Source organism: Equus asinus, chromosome 20, assembly GCF_041296235.1.
Source record: "Equus asinus isolate D_3611 breed Donkey chromosome 20, EquAss-T2T_v2, whole genome shotgun sequence".
In the NCBI taxonomy this organism is placed as follows: domain Eukaryota; kingdom Metazoa; phylum Chordata; class Mammalia; order Perissodactyla; family Equidae; genus Equus; species Equus asinus.
Window position 1 is genome coordinate 41,193,863 of NC_091809.1, and position 7,963 is coordinate 41,201,825.

Here is a 7,963-nt window from a genome sequence, read left to right on the forward strand (position 1 = left end):
TATTTTTGTTTCCCTTGCCTGAGTAGACATGGTATTTGAAAAGATACTGTTAGGACTGCTGTCAAAGAGCATACTGCCTTTATTTTCCTCTAAGAGATTTATGGTTTCAGGTCTTACATTCAAACCTTTGACCTATTTTGAGTTAAATTTTGTGTATGGTGTAAGATAATGTCTACTTTCATTTTTTTGCATGTGGTTGTCCAGTTTTCCCAACACCATTTATTGAAGAGACTTTCCTTTCTCTGTTGTATGTTCTCAGCTCCTTTGTCAAAGATTAGCTATGCGTAGATGTATGGTTTTATTTCTGTGCTCTCAATTCTGTTCCATTGATCTGATGTGTCTGCTTTTGTGCCCAAACCATGCTATTTTGATCATTACAGCTTTGCAGTGTCTTTTGAATTCAAGGATTGTGATGTTCCAACGTTGCTCTTTTTTCTCAGGATTGTTTGGCTATTTGGGGTCTTCTGTTGTTCCATATAAATTTTAGGATTCTTTGCTCTATTTCTGTGAAGAATGTCATTGAGATTGCATTGAATCTCTAATTGCTTTAGGTAATATGGACATTTTAACTGTGTTTATTCTTCCAATCCACATGAATGCAATATCTTCCCATTTCTTTATGTCTTCTTTGATTTATTTTCATAATGTCTTATAATTTTCAGTGTATAGGTTTTTCACCTCCTTGGTTAAATTTATTCCCAGATATTTTACTGTTTTTGTTGTGATTGTAATTAGGATTGTATTCTTGATTTCTCTTTCTGCTAGTTCATTGCTACTGTATAGAAATGCAACCGATTTTTGTAAGTTGATTTTGTACCCTGCAACTTTGACGTATTCAATGATTATTTCTAACAGGTTTTTGGTGGATTCTTTTGGGTTTTGTATATGTAGAGTCATGTCATCCACAAGCAGTGATAATTTTACTTCTTCCTTTCCACTTTGGATCCCTTTTCTTTTTCTTGCCTAATTGCTCTGACTAAAACTTCCGGTACTATGTTGAATAAGAATGGCAAGAGTAGGAATCATTTTCTTGTTCTTGTTCTCAGAGGAATAGCTTTCAGTTTTTCATCATTGAGTATGATGTTGGCTGTGGGTTTGTCATACATGGGCTTTATTATGTTGAGGTACTTTCCTTCTACACCCTTTTTACTGAGAGGTTTAATCATAACTGGTGTTGGATCTTGTCAAATGTTTTCTCTGCATCTATTGAGATGATCATGTGATTTTTATTCTTCATTTTTTTAATATGATATATCACATTGATTGATTTCCAGATGTTGAACTATCCCTGCATCCCTGGAATAAATTTCCCCTGATCATGGGGTATGATCCTTTTAAAGTATTTTTTGCATTTGATTTGGTAATAGTTTGATGATTTTTTGCATCTATGTTCATCAGTGACATTGGCCTGTAATTTTCCTTTCTGTGTTGTCCATTTCTTGTTTTTGTATCAGGGTAATGTTGGCCTCAAAATGAATTATGAAGTGTCCTGTCCTCTTCAATTTTTTGGAATAGTTTGAGAAGGGTATGTATTAATTCTTCATTGGATGTTTGGTAGAATTCACCAGAAAAGACTTCTGGTGCTGCACTTTTGTTTTTTGGGAGCTTTTTTCTTCTTTGTTTTTCTGGTGAGGAAGATTGGCCCTGAGCTAACATCTATTGCCAATCTTCCTCTTTTTTCCTGAGGAAGTTAACATCCATGCCAATCTTCTTCTAATTTTTGTATGTGGGATGCCACCACAGCATGGCTTGATAAGCAGTGTGTAGGTTCATGCCCTGGATCCAAACCTGCAAACCCCAGGCTGCTGAAGTGGAGCACGTGAACTGAACCACTACACCACTGGGCTGGCTCAGGGAAATGTTTTATTACTATTTCAATCTCTTTACCTGTGATTTTTCTATTCATATTCTCTATTTCTTCCTGATTCCATTTTGGAAGGTTGTATGATTCTAGGAATTTTCTCATTTCTTCTAGGTTATCCAATTTGTTGGTGTATAGCTTTTCACAGTATTCTCTTATAATCATTTGTATTTATGTGTTGTCCACTGTGATTTCTCCTCCTTCATTTCTGAGTTTATTTATTTGAGTATTCCCTCTTTTTTTCTTAATGAGTCTGGTTAAGGGTTTGTCAATTTTGTTTATCTTCTCAAAGAACCAGCTCTTAGTTTCACTGATCCTTTCTATTGTTTTCTTAGTCTTTATTTCATTTATTTCTGCTTTGATGATTATTATCTCCTTCCTTCTACTGACTTTGGATTGTGTTTGTTCTTCTTTTTCTAGTTCTTGTAGGTGTAGTGTTAGATTGTGTATTTGAGTTTCTTCTTTTTTTCTTGAGGTAGGCCTGTATTGCCATAAATTTCCCTCTTAGTACCACCCTTGCTGCATTCTATAAGTTTTGGTATGTTGTGTTTTCATTTTCATTTGTCTCCAGGTATTTTTTTTATTTCTTCATTGATTCAAAAGTTGTTCAGTAACATGTTGTTTAGTCTCCAGAAATTTGTGATTTTTCCAGCTGTTTTCTTGTAGTCGATTTCTAGTTTCATACCATTGTGGTTGGAAAAGATGCTTGATATGATTTTAACCTTCTTAAATTTATTGAGGCTTGATTTGTTTCTCAACATACTGTCTACCTCTTGGAATGTTCCATATGCCCTTAAGAAGAATGGGTCTTCTGCTGCTTTTGGATGGAATGCTTTTCTAAACATTATTTATTAAGTCCATCTAGTCTAGTGTTTCTTAAGGCCACGATTTCCTTGTTGACTGTCTGTCTGGAAGATCTATCCAATGATGTAAGAGGGTGTTAAACTCCCCTGCTATTTTTGTGTTGCAGTCAATTTCTCCCTTTTGTTCTATTAATAATTGCTTTATATACTTTGATTCTCCTGTGTTAGATGCATATATACTAACAAGTGTTCTGCTTTCTTGGCAGGATGCCCCTTTTATATATAATGTATATATATCTCTCTTGTTATCCTTTTTATCTTGAAGTCTGCTTTGTCTGATGTAAGTATGGCTATATACACATTCTTTTACTTGCTATTTACTCGGAGTATCATCGACCATCCATTCACTCGGAGCTTATGTTTGTCTTTAGAGCTAAGATGTGTTTCCTGGAGACAGTATATTATTGGGTCTTGTTTTTTAATACATCCAGTCACTCTGTGTCTTTTGAATGGTGAATTCAATCCATTTATATTTACAGTGATCATTGATATATGTGAGGCTAATATTGCCATTTTATCTTTTGTTTTCTGGGTTTTCAATATTTCTATTTCTTTTTTCCTTGTATTTCTGTCTGACATTTCAGTTTGGTGGCTTTCTGTGATGTTTTCCTCCATTTTTTCTTTAGTTTTTATTTGTGACTTTGCTCTGATTTTTTGTTTTGTAGTTACTATGATGTTTGTGTAAAAGATCTCACAGATGAGATAGTATTTTTTTCTGCTGAGAGCATCTTATCTCCATTAACCTATGCAGGTCTTATCCCATTCCTTTTCTCCTTCTATGTTGTTGTTACAAGTTTTTCTTTTTTGCATTGTGAGTTTGTGACCAAATTGAATTGGTTATACTTATTTTTGATGCTTTCTTTCCTTTTATCCTTTAAGTTATAATTAAGTGTTTACTAACCTATTTTTATGTAGAGCTGCTATTTTCTGATTCAGTCTTTCTATTTATCTCCTTGCTCAAAGCTTTGTAAACCTTTGCTTTTTTGTTTCAGGTAGGAGGGCTCCTTTCAATATTTTTTGTAAAGCAGGTCTAGTGGTGATGAATTCCCTCAGCTTTTGTTTGTCTGTGAAAGCTTTTCTTTCTCCATCATGTCTGAAGGATAATTTTATTGAATATAATATTCCTGGCTGATATAGTTTTTGTATTTCATTATTTTGAATATATCATTTCACTCTCTTCTCTCTTGTAGGGTTTCTGTTGAGAAATCTGCTGAAACCCTGATGGGAGTTCCTTTGTAGGCTATTTTCTTCTCTCCTGCTTCCCTTAATACTTTGTCAATGACTTTTGAAAGTTTTAATATTATATGCCTAAGAGAAGGTTTTTTTGAATTAAAGTAATTAGGGGATCTATTAGGTTTATATACTTGCATGTCCAGTTTCTTCCTTAGGTTTGGGAAGTTCTCTGCTATTATATCTTTGAATAAGCTCTGCTCCTTTCTCCCTCCCTTCTCCTTCTGAGATATCTACAATCTTTATGTTACTTTTCCTAATTGAGTGAGATATTTCTATAAGAATTTCCTCATTTTTTAACAAAATCTTAGTTATCTCTTCTCCTCCACCTGAATCTTTCTAGGTTTCTATCTTTGATCTCACTAATTCTCTCCTCCGTATGGTCTGTTCTATTTTTAATAATTTCTACATTACATTTCATCTCATTAGTTGTATTCTTCTTCATCTCCAGAATTTCTACTTGTTTTTTTTTAAGAGTTTCAAATTTTTTGGTGAAGTACTTGTTCTGTTCATTTGTTTTATTCCTGAGGTCACTGCACTGTCTGTCTGACTTTTCTTGTAAACTGTTGAGTTTCTTTATTATAGAAATATGGCATACTATTTTAAATTCTCTATCAGTTAGATTGCAATCATCTGTGACTTCAAGTTTAGTTGCTGGAGAGTTCTCCTTCTCTTTCTGTTTGCCATCTTACTGTAGTTCTTCACAGTATCTGATGAATTGATCCTCTGCCAGCACATTTGTGGCAGTGGCCACATTTCTTATTTGGCTAAGGCTTTGGTTACTTTGGTTCTGAGCTGCTTCTGATTGTGTTGATAGCCTGCACTTTCCACCCTCCACTGTGTCTGCCAAAGGCATCATCAGTGCCTTCTTTATGCCACCTTTGCCTCTGAGGTTGCTGGTTCCTTGCTGCTTATGATGTCTCTGTATTCTTAGGTGTCGCCACCAGGGTCACCAGGCTGCAAGCACTTTTACTGTCTCTAGGGCTGCCAGGGTCTCATATTCCTCCACTGGCTCTCCCTGGGCTCTCAACAGGTTTGGATGCTGCCACCTTGTGCACCACTTGCACGGCTTGTTTGGGTCGTTTGGGGGTGCTGGTTGCACCACTACCAGGGGTGGTGGGTTCATGAGTGTCAATATCACTGCCAGGAGTCCAGGGACCTCGGCCTTTTATGCAGCCCCCATTGCTGGTGAAGCTGGTTTAAAGGGTGCCAGCATTGGGGTCTGTCTGGGTCACTCATTCTGCTGTGGTTCCTGAAGCCTCTAGTCACAGATTCCCAATAGAGGGCAGCAGGGACTAAGCAGGGAGAGGTTTTTGTTGCTGCTCACTGTGCAGCCTCTGGTCTTAGGCATTAGCTGGTAAAACAGGTCAAGTGACTCCACCTTAGCAGAGGAAATCCAACTTTGGTTTACTGTCCCTACTGTTGGAAAGAATTGGCCACTGCCAGGGGAGGGGTAGGGAGCATGCAAGCTGGATCTGGTAGGAGACAGGAGGGAAGAAAGCTGCGCCTGTTTTTTCTGCCCCCACCATGACCACTCACAGGTGTGCAGGCTGGATCCACTGGAAGATGGGCAGGGACAAGACGTGCCTTTTTTTTCCTCTGCAGCAACTGCTTGCAGGCATGTGGGTCAATGTGAGTATCCACGTCCCAGAATGCTGCTTCCAGGGGAGGGGGAGAGGACAGCTCCTTTAGTCCCACTGCCTCCAGGGCATCCAGTTCACCCACCTTCAGATGCATAGATGCATGGATCTCTTAGGCGTCCTGTTGTGCTGTGTAGGGAATCCTCTGTTGGTCAATGGATGCCTGATTGGTTGTAAAGTAGAAGAGAACAACTCGCTCTGCCATCTCAATGATGTCACTCTCTCCTCAGTTGATTTTTAATCAAATGTGAAAACATTTCAAAAGATAAAGTATAGTGTTTTCAAAAAATGATGCTGTAAAAGCTGGCTATCCATCAAAAAACTGAACTTTGACTATTACCTCACTCTATATGTGAAAATTATCTTAAATTGGATTATTGACCTAATGTAGAAGCTAAAACTACTAACTTTGTAGAGATAGAAGTGGGAGAAAAAAACGTGGGAGAAAATCTTCATAAACAAGAAGTCAGATTTTTTACAAACCTTAGAAAGAACAGAAAAGCATGAGTCATAAAAATGGGGTAAAAATTGGATTTCATTAAAATTAAAAACTCTGTTCTTTGAATGATATTAATAAGGGCATGAATAGGCAAGACAGACACTGGATGAAAATATTTGTAATCCATAAACCCAATAAAAAATATGAATGTAAGATATGTAAAGATATCCCACAAACCATAATCAAAAACAAACAACCCAATGAGAAATGGGCAAAAGATTTGGCCACACACTTCACAAAGGAAATATGTCAATGGTCAATAAAAAGTACTCAGCATTATCAATCAGCAGTGAAATATAAATTAAACCATAATAAGATATTACCATACATAATCAAATGGCTAAAAGAAACTGACAACATTAAATATTAGCAAGGATACAGAGCAATTGGAACTCATATATTGCTAGTTGATATACAAAATGTTATAATCAGCATGCAGAGCAATCAGACAGTTTCTTAGAATATTAAATATACACTTGTAATTTGACTTATCATTTGACTTAGCAATTCTGCTTTTTGATGTTAACACGAGAGAAGTGAAGACAAATGTCCACACAAATATTTGCAAATAATTTACATAGCTTCTTTATTACTAATATACCAAAGCTGGAAGCAACACAATGTTAAGCAATACGTGATAAATTGTGACATATTTATACAATAGACCTCCATTCAGTGAGAAATGACTTATTGATATGCACAAATATAGAGATGAAAGAGGAAAATAAAGATGAGCAAAAGAAGTCAGTCAGGGTGTCAGGGTGGTGGAGGAATGCCTCAGAAGAGCTGCAAGGGATTCTGTGGTGGTGATGTAAAGTTTTTTTATCTTGATTGTGGTGGTAGATAACCTTTGTCAATATGCATCAAACTGTGCACCTAAAATGGACGCCCTTTAGCATACACAAATTAGATCTCTGTAAAGTTGATTTTTAAAAGTAAGGAAAGAGAAAAGTCAAATTAAAAATTGAGAAAAAAGAAAAACTGCTATATCTACACAGCCAGGCAAAGTAGCTGGTGTCAGACTTAAGCTACCTCTATAAACAGGTATAAACTGCATAAAACATAGTCCACAGTATAAAAATTACTAGAAGAAATTCCAAAATTGAATACAATGATTCCAGATAGAAGTGCAAAAAGGAATAAACAGTACTGGAAAAGGTAAATATATAGGTAAATATAAAAGACTGTTGACTATTTAAAGCACCAACAATAACATCTTGTGAGGTTCATAACATATTTAGAAACATAGGACAACAATATAAAACATGAAGAAAGCTGTTACTTGGGGTTAAATTATTGTAAGAGTCTTAGATTATTTAGGATATGTTAAAAGTACTAATGTAAGTAAATTATAGTATCAAAATGCTGTTGAATATCATAAAAAGACAATAGAATAGTGAAATTGGTTAAAATAATGAAAAAAGTAAAATAATGAAAAGATTTGATTAATAATCGAATACTTTCATTAATGCAGAGGAAGACAGAAAAAGTACAGAAATAAAAAATAATTTAAGATATGAATTGAAAACAAATAGCAAAATGTTAGATTTAAACCTAACTATATCAGTAATAACAGGTACAGTAACCACTACAAATAAAATAAAAATGTTACCAGGCAGCCTGAAAACCTTAATGATGTATGGTTTATTAAAAAACTACCCTAAATACAAAGACACACACAAGCAAATGGAAAGTAAAAGAGTGAAAAATTTATGCCACAAAAATACTGGGGAAAAAACCTGACATGTCTATACTAATATCAAAGTGGACTTTAAAGTAAAAAGTAAGAGATATAAAGGGCATTTTGTAAAGAGAAAGAAAGGTCTATTTACAGGATGATATTAATAACCCAAATTTGTGTGAACTTAGC